Genomic DNA, 14691 nt, shown 5'->3' with positions numbered 1-14691 from the left:
GGAATGTTTAATATTTCTTTTTTCCTCATTACCTCAAAAGGACTTTACAAATATTTTTGGCTTCTGCACAAATTACTCTGGGATGTATAGGGGCATCACACTAGCCTATACAGAACAACAAGATCTCTTGCCTTGTAATTATGGTGTTCAAATAAACTAACCATACAAGTTAATTAGATATACTACCAAAAATATAAATTTTGCACAAAACAAATATCTCTTCCTTTGGTCTCACACAGAAGATGAAGTTTTACTATACAGTCAATATCTTCCTTTACCCTTTAGTCTGATTTACATTAGTCCTAACTAGATCTGCTTCATTCATATCTCTAATTGAAATCTAATCAATTTTCAGTTTTTTTTAACAGTTGCTATATGGAGTAATGTTGGCTTTCATAGCTTCAGAACTCTAACTCTGAGTTTCAGGTATCGCCCAAATACTTAAAATTCCAGAGAATGATCAGGTTATACACAAAGAGCTCAGCATCTCAGAATTTAGAAATAACCATTACAACTCCAGAATAGATGTGCCTGTGTTAAGAGCTACAGTCTAGGAGCCTTTACAATAGGCCTCACCCTGATAACCTATGCTCTCTAATTCTATTTTCAGAGTTTGCACATTAGAGTTAGTCCATATTAGTGAGGCATTATTATATTTGTCCTTTGGTTTCTGTCTTATTTCATTCAACATACTGTACTCAAGGTTCACTCACCTAGTTGCATGCTTCACAACTTCATTCCTTCTTGTAGCCACTCAATAATCCATTGTATGTATTCACTCTAGTTCCCCCTTCCATTCCTCAGTTGTTGTATCCTTAGGCTACATTCATCCATTGCAAATCGTGAACACTGTTGGCATAAACACAGGGTGCAAATGTCCACTCATATTCCTGCTTTCAGTTCCTCCAAGCATACATCTAACAACAGGGCTGCAGTATCACCCAAGCAACACCACACCTAGCATTCTGTGGAGCGACCACACTGCCCCCTAACAGGGCTGTACCAATCTACTCCCCTATCAACAATGAAAAGATACAACTCTCTTTCCACATTTTCTCAAGCACTTCTATCTCTCTGTTCATTTTTAAACAATGTTATTCACACATCATACTATCTAACCTAAGTAAAAAAATCAGTGGTTCCTGTATTAGCTAGGGTTCTCTAGAGAAACAGAATCAGCAGGAGATATTTGTACATATAAAATTTATAAAAGTGTTTCATGTAAAATGGTGATGTAGAGTCCAAGGTCTGTAGGGCAGGCCATGAGCTGGCAGCTCCAATGAAGGTTCTCAACAGACTTTCAGGAGAGGCTGGCTGGCTGAAGTAGGAAAAGTGATTGTCTCTTCTGAATCTCCTTAAAAGCCTTCTTGTGATTAGGTTAAGCATCACTCATAACAGAAGACCCACCCCTTAGCTGATTGCAAATGGAATCAGTTATGGATGCAGTCAAAGTGATTATGATTTAAGTCCATGAAATGTCCTCATAGCAACAGATAGGCCAGTGCTTGCCCAACTAGACAAGTGGTCACCACTACCTGGCCAAGTTGACACACAAACCTGACCATGACAGTCCACCCCTTGTCAACTTAGCAGCTATATGCATCACCTTAAACTATACCTAATCTCTAAATAGAAAACAATAACAGATACATTTTTTCCTTGCCTAACAGTAGTCAACTGTCCTACATACAACCAGAAGCACATTAAATTTCTCCAGAATAGGGTACAAGTCCTTGGGTAATAGTCACCCTCAAACTTGATATCTTAAAACTTAAATACTATCACATGAACAAAACAGTTTATGTCATATGATAAAGGGGATAAAATAAAGAGGAAAACAAAGATACTTGTTTTATGTAGAAATACATAGATATCAATTACAAAGCAAGGAAGGAATATTCATATCATTACAGTCCTCATTTCTGTAACTGATCGTATGGCCATAGTTTGTATTTATCACTATCTTCTTCCAGTACCCATTCCATGTTCCCTTTACCTTCAGCAAGCACTTCAGCTGGCCATGGTTCTTTGCCTGGTGGGGTGATGCAAACCTTCATTCCTAAAGTTTCAGAGCCATTGGTAGTCCTGCCTGGATTGAGTTGTTGCAGTTTTCCATTAATTTCAATCTCAGAGCATGTTAGTACTAAGAGGCACCCTAGGAGATCTCCTATATTCCAGGAAAACCTTTCTTTACCCCCATTGTGTGGGTGTAGTCCTATTTCTCCCTGATAGTCACAGTCATTCACCCCAGTCAATAAAGTAATCCCCTTCTTGTCTTGTTGATCCAGGGGCATGAGTAGCCCAAAGTGACCAGATGGCAGTCTTAGATTCCAGTTCAATGGAATCATTGTTGTTTCTCCTGGTGTAAGCACTCCCCCTTTTGGAACTAAAACCTGTAGATCAGCACAGCGCAAGGTCACAGGGACAGGAAGCAAAAATTTTCCTAGTGGATCACTAGGGGTAATAGTGAATGGTGCCACACCCATTTCCACCCCTTAAATCCTGGACCCATGGATCCTGGCTATGGGAGAAACAGTACCATACAGTGAGCACTGATTCAGAGCATACACAGCTTCCTGGAAAACATCACCCCATCTCTGCAAGGTATTGCCACATAGTGGGCACTGTAATTGCAATTTCAAGAGGCCATTCCACTGTTCTACAACTCAGCTGCCTCTGGATGATGGGGAACATGGTAAGACCAGAGAATTCCATGAGCATGTGTCCATTCCTGCACTTTATTTGTTGTGAAGTGGTTTCCTTGATCAGAAGCAATGCTGTGTGGAATACCATGACAATGGATAAGGCATTCTATAAGTCCACAGATGGTTGTTTTGGCAGAAGCATTGCATGCAGGGAAAGCAAACCCATATCCAGAGTATGTGTCCATTCCAGTTAGAACCAATTGCTGCCCCTTCTATGATGGAAGTGGTTCGATGTAATCAACCTGCCACCACGTAGCTGGCTGATCACCTCAGCGAATGGTGTCATATCGGGGGCTGAGTGTGGGTCTCTGCTGCTGGCAGATAGGGCACTCAGTAGTAGCTGTAGCCAGGTGAGCTTTGGTGAGTGAAAGTCCATGTTGCTGAGCCCATGCATAACTTCCATCCCTACCACCATGACCATTTTGTTTATGAGCCCATTGGGCAATAACAGGAATTTCTAGGGAAAGAGGCTGACTGGTATCCACAGAATGGGTCATCTTATCCACTAGATTATTGAAACCTTCCTCTGTTGAAGTCACCCTCTGATGTACATTCACATGGGATACAAATATCTTCATGTTTTTAGCCTACTCAGAAAGATCTGTCCACATACCTCTTCTCCAGACCCCTTTGTCACCAATTTTCTAGTTATGTTCTTTCCAAGTCCCTGACCATCCAACCAAACCATTTGCAACAGCTCATGAGTCAGTATACAAAGGCATCTCTGGCCAGTTCTCCTTCCAAGCAAAATGAACAACCAGGTGCACTGCTAGAAGTTCTGCCCATTGGGAGGAGTTCCCCTCATGACTGTCCTTCAGAGACATTCTGGAAAGGGGTTGTAGGGCTGCAGATGTACACTTTTGGGTGGTACCTACATATAGTGCAGAACCATCTGTAAACCAGGCCTGAGTTTTCTCTTCCTCAGTCAATTAACTGTAAGGAATTCCCCAGAAGGCCATAGCTCTGGTCTGGGAAAGAGAAAGTAATGTGGCAGGAGTGCAGATCATGGCATTTGGGCCACTTCCTCATATAACTTACTTGTGCCTTCAGGACCTGCTCTGGCCCTATCTCATATATACCATTTCCATTTTACAATAGAGTGCTGCTGTACGTGCCCAAATTTATGGCTTGGTGGGTCAGACAACCCCCAGTTCATGATAGGCAACTCAGCTCTCATGGTAACCTGGTGGCCCACGGTTAAACACTGAATCTCTACTAAGGTTCAGTAGCAGGCCCAAAGCTATTTCTCAAAAGGAGAGTAGTTATCTGCAGTAGATGGTAAGGCTTTGCTCCAAAATCCTAAGGATTTTGATTCTCCTATAAGGGCCTGCCAAAGGCTCCAGACAGCATCTCTCTTTGCCACTGACACTTCCAGCACCTTTAGATCTGCTGGATCATATGGTCCAAGTGGCAGAGCCACTTGACCAGCAGCCTGGACCTTTGCAAAGCCTTGTTCAGGACCCCACTCAAAATTAGATGCTTTTCTGGTTACTCAATAAATGGGCCAGAGTAGCACATCCAAATGAGGGATATGTTGTTGCCAAAATCCAAAAAGACCAACTAGGCATTGTGCTTCTTTTTCGGTCATAGCAGGGGCCAGATGCAGCAATTTATTCTTCACCTTAGAAAGGATATCTCAACATGCTCCACACATGGAAACCTAGAAATTTCACTTAGGTGGAAGGGCCTTTAATAGTCACATAACCATGCTTTCACCACCATAATCTATATGAAGACACTTCCATTTCTTCTGCAAAAAAATCCCATACCCCCCCATATCCCCCCAACTTACTGACAATTAGCTTTGTTATAATGCCTTCGTTACATTCAATGCAAGTTTATTACCATGTCATTGTTAATAGTAGACTCTAGTTTGCATTGATTGTATTTTTTCCATATACCATCCCATTTTCAAGATCTTTCAATGTTGACATTCAATTGCTCTCCTTCATGCAAAAACATTCTTATATTTCTACATTTACTCACCATCATTTTCCACTCTAGGCTTTGCTAAGTTATACCATCCCAGTCTTTATCCCTCTGTCTTTCCTTCTGGTGTCATACGTGCCCCCAAGCCTCCTCCCTCAATCACACTCATACCCAGCTTCATTCAGTGTACTTACAATATTGTTCTACCATCAGATAATATTGTTCTATTGGTTTCTGGATCTTTACAATCTGTCCTGTTGAACATTCTGTACTCCTTCAGCATCAAACACCCAATCTTTACCCTCTTTCTATCTCTTGATAGCCTGTTTTCTCAACTTTAATTCCCAAAGTTCACTCATTAATGTTAGTTCATATTAGTAAGATTATATGGTATTTGTCCTTTTGTTTTTGGCTAATTTCACTCATCTTAATGTCCTCAAGGTTCATCTGCATTGCTGAATAGGTCATAACTTTATTCTGTTTTCAGCTGTATAAGATTCCATTGTATGTATATACCACCGCTTGTTTAGCCACTTTTTCATTGATGGACATTTGGGCTGTTTCCATCTCTTGACAATTGTGAATAATGCCACTATAAACATCAGTGTGCAAATATCCATTAGTGTCCTTGCTTTCAGTTCCTCCAAATATATACCTAGTAATGGGATTTCTGGATCAATGGCAATTTTATACTTAGCCTCCTGAGGAACCACCAACTGTCCATGTCAGTCACTTTTTCAATTGAGTTGTTAGTCTTTTTGCTGTATGAAAGTCTTCTTTTTATATCTTAAAGGTTCTAAAATGAAAGTTCAAAAAAGGAATGATGAGTCTATGGTTTGAGACATAAAATTTGTAACAAGTACAACCAAAAGGGGGCATGAGGGGTAGGAAAAGTGTTTGTGTGCCCTCATGAAGTAAAGTTAGTGTTACATCAAACATGATTGTTATAGATTTAGGACGTGAAATTTAAGCCCTAGGTAACCACAAAGAAAATATTCAAAATATACATATAGAGGAAAATGAAAAGGCATTTGAAATGGTACACTACAAAAAAAATATGAAAGGATAAAAAAGGTATAAGACTTACAAAGACAAAATAGCAAAATGGCAGAAGGAAGCCTACATTATCAGTACTCACTTTAAATAAAAATGGATTAAACTCTCTAGATAAAAGGCAGAGATTGACAAAGTGGATTTAAAAAGCATGACCCAAATATACATTATTTACTAGAGAATCCCTTAAGTTTAAAGATACAAGTAGGTTGAAAGTAAATACATGGAAAAATATACCAAGCAAGTAGGAACAAAAAGAAAGTTGGGGGAGCTATACTAATATCAGGTAAAATAGACTTAAAGTAAAAAACTCTGATGAGGGATTCAACAAGAAGCCATAACAATTATAAGTATTTATGCAACCAACAGCAAAACCCCAATATATATGAAGCAAACATTGACAGATTGTAAGGGAGAAATAGATAATTTACAATTTACATTACCAGTAGGAGATTTTAATATACCACTTTCAATAATGAATGAAATATCTAGACAGAAGATCAATAGAAGACTTCAATGATGCTCTAAACCAACTAGACCTAACAGACATATATAGCAATTTACCCAACAACAGAATTACACATTTTTCACAAATGTACATGGATCATTATTCAGGATGATGGTATGTCACAAGACAAGTTTCAATAAATTCAAAAATATTGAAATCATATTATGTATATTCTCTAACCACCGTGGAAAAATGCTAAAAATCAATAACAGAAGAAGAAATGAAAAATTCACAAATAGGTAGCAATTAAGCAAAGCACTCTTAAACAACCAAAGAGTTAAAGAAGAAATCACAAGAGTATTTGGTAAATATCTTGAGGCAAATGAAAATGAAAAAATAATATGCAAAAACTTTTGGAATACAGCAAAGGCTGAGAGGGAAATTTATAGCTCTAAATACTTAAATTATAAAAGAAGAAAGATGTCAGTTAGTGAAATAACCTCACAACTGGGTGATGTAGAAAAAGAACAATGAACTAAACCCAAAGTGAGCAGAAAGAAGGAAATAACAATGTTAAAGCAGAGATACATGAAACACAGAATGAAAAAAAATAGAGAGTCAATGAAACCAACAGTTGATTCTTTGAAAAAATGAGTAAAAGCACCAATGACAGGTGAACCTGAAAAAAATAAAAGAAAGAGAAGACAAATAACCAAATCAGAAATGAAAGAAAGGACATTACTAAAGTCCCCAAAGAATTAAAAGATTATAAGAAGATACTATGAGCAACTGTATTCCAACAAATTAAATAACCCAGATGAAATGGACACATTTCCAGAAACACACAAACTAACTAAATTGATTAAAAAAGAAACAGGAAATCTCAACAGATGAATAACAAGAAATGAGATTGAATCAGTAATCAAACTCCTCCCAACCAAGAAATGCCCAGGACCAGATGGCTTCATTGGTGAATTTTATCAAACGTTCCAAGAAAAATAAAACTAATCCTGCTCAAACTCTTCCAAAAAATTAAAGAGGAGGGGACACTCCTTAATTCATCCTACCAGGCTGATATCACCCTCATACCAAAGCCAGATAAAGATACCACAAGAAAAAAAAGTGACAGACCAATATAGCTTATGAATATAGATACAAAACTTCTAAACAAATTACAAGGAAACTAGGTACAACAACACATTTAAAGAATTATACACCATGATCAAGTTGGATTTACTCCAGCTATGGAAGGGTGGTTTAACATAAAATCAGTTAATGTAGTGCACACATTAACAGAACAAAAGAAAACAACCACAATCTTCTCAACTGAGCCAGAAAAGGTATTTGACAAAATGCAGTGCCCTTCAGAAACCAATCAGAAAACTAGAAATATATGGAAACTTCCACAACAGAACAAAAGGCATATATGAAAAGCCCTCAACTAACAGGATATTCAATAGTCAAAGACTGAAATCTTCCCCTCTCTTCGAGATCAGGAACAAGACAAGAATGCTCACTGTCACCATTGCATTCTACATTATAAAGGAGTTCCAACTAGAGCAATTAGAAAGAAAAAGAAATAAAGGTATCTTAAGTGGAAAGGAAGAAAGCAAACTTTCCTTATTTCCTTATGATGTAGATGGCATCATCCTACATAGAAATAATCCTGAAAAATCCACAACAAACCTACTAGAAGTAATAAATGAATTCACCAAAGTGGCAGGGTACAAGAACAACAAGCAAAAATCAATAGTGTTCTGTATGCAAGTAATGAACAATCTGATGGGGAAAATCAAGAAAAAAAATGTAAATGTACAAAAAGAACCAAATATCTAGGAATAAATTTATCCAAGGATTTAAAAGAATTTTACATGGAAAACAATGCAACATTTCCAAAAGAAATAGAGGGAGACCTAAATAAATGGAAAGACATTCTGTGTTCATGGATAAATATCATGAAGATGAAGTCCTTCCCAAAGTGATTTACACATTCGATGCAATCTCAGTCAAAATTCCAACAGCTTTCTTTACAAAAATAGAAAAGGCAATCATAAAATTTATATGGAACAGTAAGTGACCCTGAATAGTCTAAACCACCTTGAAGAAGAAGAGCAAATTAGGAGGATCCACACTTCCTGATTTAAAAACTTAAAACAAAGCTACAGTAATTAAAATAGCATGACACTGGCTCAGTTACAGACATACAGATCAATGGAATACGATTGCAAATTCAGGAGAAAAAACTCTGACCTCTATGGCCAATTGATTTTTTTTTATTTTAATTTTTTTTATTAATTAAAAAAGAAAAGAAATTAACACAACATTTAGAAATCATTCCATTCTACATATGCACTCAGTAATTCTTAATATCATCACATAGAGGTATGATCATCCTTTCTTAATACATTTGCATCGATTTAGGAAAAGAACTAGCAAAACAGCAGAAAAAGATATAGAATGTTAATATAGAGAAGAAAATTACAATAATAATAATAATAATAAATATATATATATGTAAAAAGGAAAAAGAAAAAGACAGAAACAAAAGATACAAACAAACAAACAAACAACAAAAAAAACTATAGTTCAGATGCAGCTTTATTCAGTGTTTTAACATAGTTACATTACAATTAGGTAGTATTGTGCTGTCCATTTCTGAGTTTTTGTATCCAATCTTGTTGCACAGTCTGTATCCCTTCAGCTCCAATTACCCATTATCTTACCCTGTTTCCAACTCCTGCTGGTCTCTGTTACCAATGATATATTCCAAGTTGATTCTCGAATGTCGGTTCACATCAGTGGGACCATACAGTATTTGTCCCTTAGTTTTTGGCTAGACTCACTCAGCATAATGTTCTCTAAGTCCATGCATGTTATTACATGCTTCATAAGTTTATTCTGTCTTAAAGCTGCATAATATTCCATCGTAGGTATATACCACAGTTTGTTTAACCACTCGTCTGTTGATAGACATTTTGGCTGTTTCCATCTCTTTCCAATTGTAAATAATGCTGCTATAAACATTGGTGTGCAAATGTCCGTTTGTGTCTTTGCCCTTAAGTCCTTTGAGTAGGTAGCTAGCAGTGGTATTGCTGGGTCGTAATCCATTCTGCCAGTCTATGTCTTTTGATTGGGGAATTCAGTCCATTAATATTTAGTGTTATTACTGTTTAGGTAATACTTTCCTCTACCATTTTGCCTTTTGTATTATATATATCATATCTGATTTTCCTTCTTTCTACACTTTTCTCCATACCTCTCTCTTCTGTCTTTTCGTATCTGACTCTAGTGCTCCCTTTAGTATTTCTTGCAGAGCTGGTCTCTTGGTCACAAATTCTCTCAGTGACTTTTTGTCTGTAAATGTTTTAATTTCTCCTTCATTTTTGAAGGACAATTTTGCTGGATATAGAAGTCTTGGTTGGCAATTTTTCTCTTTTATTAATTTAAATATATCATCCCACTGTCTTCTAGCTTCCATAGTTTCTGCTGAGAAATCTACACATAGTCTTATTGGGTTTCCCTTGTATGTGATGGATTGTTTTTCTCTTGCTGCTTTCAAGATCCTCTCTTTCTCTTTGACCTCTGACATTCTAACTTGTAGGTGTCTTGGAGAATGCCTATTTGGGTCTATTCTCTTTGGGGTGCGCTGCACTTCTTGGATCTGTAATTTTAGGTCTTTCATAAGAGTTGGGAAATTTTCAGTGATAATTTCTTCCATTAGTTTTTCTCTTCCTTTTCCCTTCTCTTCTCCTTCTGGGACACCCGCAACACATATATCTGTGCGCTTCATATTGTCATTCAGTTCCCTGATCCCCTGCTCAAGTTTTTCCATTCTTTTCCCTATAGTTTCTGTTTCTTTTTGGAATTCAGATGTTCCATCCTCCAGTTCACTAATTGTAGCTTCTGTCTCTTTAAATCTACCATTGTAGGTATCCATTGTTTTTTCCATCTTTTCTGCTTTGTCCTTCACTCCCATAAGTTCTGTGATTTGTTTTTTCAGATTTTCTATTTCTTCTTTTTGTTCAGCCCATGTCTTCTTCATGTCCTCCCTCAATTTATTGATTCAAAAACTTTTGAAGAGTTTTTCCATTTCTGTTTGTATATTCAGAATTAGTTGTCTCAGCTCCTGTACCTCATTTGACCTATTGGTTTGTTCTTTTGACTGGGCCATATCTTCAGTTTTCCGAGCGTGATCCATTATTTTCTGCTGGTGTCTGGGCATTTAATCAGATTTCCCTGGGTGTGGGACACAGCTGGTTGAAAGATTTTTCTGTGAAATCTCAGGGCTCTGTTTTTCTTATCCTGCCCAGTAGATGGCGCTCGTGGCACTCGTCTGTCTGCAGGTCCCACCAGTAAAGGCTGCTGTGGCTCCTTTAACTTTGGAAAACTCTCGCTGTGGGGGCAGGTCGCCAGCCAAAGTGGCTTGGGGAATGCCAATCCGAGCCTCGCAGTCAGCCCGGGAAACCGCGTGTGGAGGGGGGGCACCGGCCACCGCGGCTTGGGGGAGTGCCGGTCCAAATTGCCCAGTTGGCCCGAGACTCCAAGCGTGGCGGGAGGGCCCTGCTATCCAATGTTCCCAGTCGGACCGGGAAGCCACATGTGTGGAAGGGACCCCGGTCGCCAGCCGGCCCGGGGAAGCGCGTGCCCCTCGGTGATCTCACCGCAGAGGATTCTCCCTGCCCGTTCAGCCGTTCCAGAATGGGTACACTGTCTTTTTGGTCTCTGTCGTGGCTCCAGGAGCTGTTTTGTATCGTTTCTGTTTCTTTAGTTGCTGATCTGGAGAAGGAACTAAGACCCGTGCGTCTTACTAAGCCGCCATCTTCGCCAATTGATTTTTTTTTCATCTGTATATATATATATTTTTTTATTAATTAAAAAAATTAACTAACACAACATTTAGAAATCATTCCATTCTACATATGCAATCAATAATTCTTAATATCATCACATAGCTGTATGATCATCATTTCTTAGTACATACGCATTGATTTAGAAAAAGAAATAGCAAGACAACAGAAAAAGAAATAAAATGATAATATAGAGAAAAAATAAAAATAAAAATAAAAAATACAAAAATATATAAGAAAAAAACTATAGCTCAGATGCAGCTTCATTCAGTGTTTTAACATAATTACATTACAATTAGGTAGTATTGTGCTGTCCTTTTTTTTTTTTTTTTTTAGAAAACATACCATTCTACATATGCAATCAGTAATTCTTAACATCATCACATAGATGCATGATCATCGTTTCTTAGTACATTTGCATCAGTTTAGAAGAACTAGCAACACAACTGAAAAAGATATAGAATGTTAATATAGAGAAAAAAAATAAAAGTAATAATAGTAAGGACAAAACAAAACAAAACAAAAACCTATAGCTCGGATGCAGCTTCATTGAGTGTTTTAACATGATTACTTTACAATTAGGTATTATTGTGCTGTCCATTTTTGAGCTTTTGTATCTAGTCCTATTGCACAGTCTGTATCCCATCAGCTCCAATTACCCATTATCTTACCCTGTTTCTAACTCCTGCTGAACTCTGTTACCAATGACATATTCCAAGTTTATTCTCGAGTGTCGATTCACATCATTGGGACCATACAGTATTTGTCTTTTAGTTTTTGGCTAGACTCACTCAGCATAATGTTCTCTAGGTCCATCCATGTTATTATATGCTTTATAAGTTTATCCTGCCTTAAAGCTGCATAATATTCCATCATATGTATATACCACAGTTTGTTTAGCCACTCGTCTGTTGATGGACATTTTGGCTGTTTCCATCTCTTTGCAATTGTAAATAACGCTGCTATAAACATTGGTGTGCAAATGTCCGTTTGAGTTTTTGCCCTTAATTCCTTTGAGTAGATTCCCAACAATGGTATTGCTGGGTCGTATGGCAATGCTATATTCAGCTTTTTGAGGAACCACCAAACTGCCTTCCACAGTGGTTGCACCATTTGACATTCCCACCAACAGTGGATAAGTGTGCCTCTTTCTCCGCATCCTCTCCAGCACTTGTCATTTTCTGTTTTGTTGATAATGGTCATTCTGGTGGGTGTGAGATGATATCTCATTGTGGTTTTGATTTGCATTTCTCTAATGGCCAAGGACATTGAGCATCTCTTCATGTGCCTTTTGGCCATTTGTATTTCCTCCTCTGAGAGGTGTCTATTCAAGTCTTTTTCCCATTTTGTAATTGGGTTGGCTGTCTTTTTGTTGTTGAGTTGAACAATCTCATTATAAATTCTGGATACTAGACCTTTATCTGATATGTCGTTTCCAAATATTGATTCCCATTGTGTAGGCTGTCTTTCTACTTTCTTGATGAAGTTCTTTGATGCACAAAAGTGTTTAATTTTGAGGAGTTCCCATTTATTTATTTCCTTCTTCAGTGCTCTTGCTTTAGGTTTAAGGTCCATAAAACTGCCTCCAATTGTAAGATTCATAAGATATCTCCCTACATTTTCCTCTAACTGTTTTATGATCTTAGACCTAATGTTTAGATCTTTGATCCATTTTGAGTTAACTTTTGTATAGGGTGTGAGAGATGGGTCTTCTTTCATTCTTTTGCATATGGATATCCAGTTCTCTAGGCACCATTTATTGAAGAGACTGTTCTGTCCCAGGTGAGTTGGCTTGACTGCCTTATCAAAGATCAAATGTCCAAGATGAGAGGGTCTATATCTGAGCACTCTATTCGATTCCATTGGTCAATATATCTATCTTTATGCCAGTACCATGCTGTTTTGACCACTATGGCTTCATAATATGCCTTAAAGTCAGGCAGCGTGAGACCTCCAGCTTCGTTTTTTTTCCTCAAGATACTTTTAGCCATTCAGGGCACCCTGCCCTTCCAGATAACTTTGCTTATTGGTTTTTCTATTTCTGAAAAATAAGTTGTTGGGATTTTGATTGGTATTGCATTGAATCTGTAAATCAATTTAGGTAGAATTGACATCTTAACTATATTTAGTCTTCCAATCCACGAACATGGTATGCCCTTCCATCTATTTAGGTCTTCTGTGATTTCTTTTAACAGTTTCTTGTAGTTTTCTTTGTATAGGTCTTTTGTCTCTTTAGTTAAATTTATTCCTAAGTATTTTATTCTTTTAGTTGCAATTTTAAATGGAATTCATTTCTTGATTTCCCCCTCATCTTGTTCATTGCTGGTGTATAGAAACACTACAGATTTTTGAATGTTGATCTTGTAACCTGCTACTTTGCTGTACTCGTTTATTAGCTCTAGTAGTTTGCTGTGGATTTTTCAGGGTTTTCGATGTATAGTACCATATCATTTACAAACAGTGATAGTTTTACTTCTTCCTTTCCAATTTTGATGCCTTGTATTTCTTTTTCTTGTCTAATTGCTCTGGCTAGAACCTCCAACACAATGTTGAATAATAGTGGTGATAGTGGACATCCTTGTCTTGTTCCTGATCTTAGGGGGAAAGTTTTCAATTTTTCCCCATTGAGGATGATATTAGCTGTGGGGTTTTCATATATTCCCTCTATCATTTTAAGGAAGTTCCCTTGTATTCCTATCCTTTGAAGTGTTTTCAACAGGAAAGGATGTTGAATCTTGTCAAATGCCTTCTCTGCATCAATTGAGATGATCATGTGATTTTTCTGCTTTGATTTGTTGATATGGTGTATTACATTAATTGATTTTCTTATGTTGAACCATTCTTGCATACCTGGGATGAATCCTACTTGGTCATGATGTATAATTCTTTTAATGTGTTGTTGGATATGATTTGCTAGAATTTTATTGAGGATTTTTGCATCTATATTCATTAGAGAGATTGGCCTGTAGTTTTCTTTTTTTGTAATATCTTTGCCTGGTTTTGGTATGAGGGTGATGTTGGCTTCACAGAATGAATTAGGTAGTTTTCCCTCTGCTTTGATTTTTTTGAAGAGTTTGAGGAGAGTTGGTACTAATTCTTTCTGGAATGTTTGATAGAATTCAGATGTGAAGCCGTCTGGTCCTGGACTTTTCTTTTTAGGAAGCTTTTGAATGACTAATTCAATTTCTTTACTTGTGATTGGTTTGTTGAGGTCATCTATGTCTTCTTGAGTCAAAGTTGGTTGTTCATGTCTTTCCAGGAACCCGTCCATTTCCTCTAAATTGTTGTATTTATTAGCATATAGTTCTTCATAGTATCCTGTTATTACCTCCTTTATTTCTGTGAGGTCAGTAGTTATGTCTCCTCTTCCATTTCTGATCTTATTTATTTGCATCCTCTCTCTTCTTCTTTTTGTCAATCTTGCTAAGGGCCCATCAATCTTATTGATTTTCTCATAGAACCAACTTCTGGCCTTATTGATTTTCTCTATTGTTTTCAATTTCATTTATTTCTGCTCTAATCTTTGTTATTTCTTTCCTTTTGCTTGCTTTGGGATTAGTTTGCTGTTCTTTCTCCAGTTCTTCCAAATGGATAGTTAATTCCTGAATTTTTGCCTTTTCTTCTTTTCTGATATAGGCATTTAGGGCAATAAATTTCCCTCTTAGCACTGCCTTTGCGGTGTCCCATAAGTTTTGATATGTTGTGTTTT

General features: G+C 37.3%; 1 long non-coding RNA gene across 1 annotated transcript in view; it reads right to left on the bottom strand.

The window, feature by feature from the left end:
• Positions 1 to 678: 678 nt before the first annotated feature.
• LOC143678903 (uncharacterized) overlaps positions 679 to 14691 on the bottom strand; it is an 85004-nt gene continuing 70991 nt past the window's right edge. Inside the window, exons 3-4 of the long non-coding RNA XR_013173468.1 lie at positions 5290 to 5430; positions 679 to 849 (exon numbers count right to left, since the gene is read on the bottom strand). This is a non-coding gene — a long non-coding RNA (uncharacterized LOC143678903). The remainder of the gene's footprint in view (positions 850 to 5289; positions 5431 to 14691) is intronic.

Source organism: Tamandua tetradactyla, chromosome 4, assembly GCF_023851605.1.
Source record: "Tamandua tetradactyla isolate mTamTet1 chromosome 4, mTamTet1.pri, whole genome shotgun sequence".
Lineage (NCBI taxonomy): Eukaryota > Metazoa > Chordata > Mammalia > Pilosa > Myrmecophagidae > Tamandua > Tamandua tetradactyla.
Note: the sequence above shows the minus strand (reverse complement) of the source record. Positions and strands in the feature narration are given on the sequence as shown.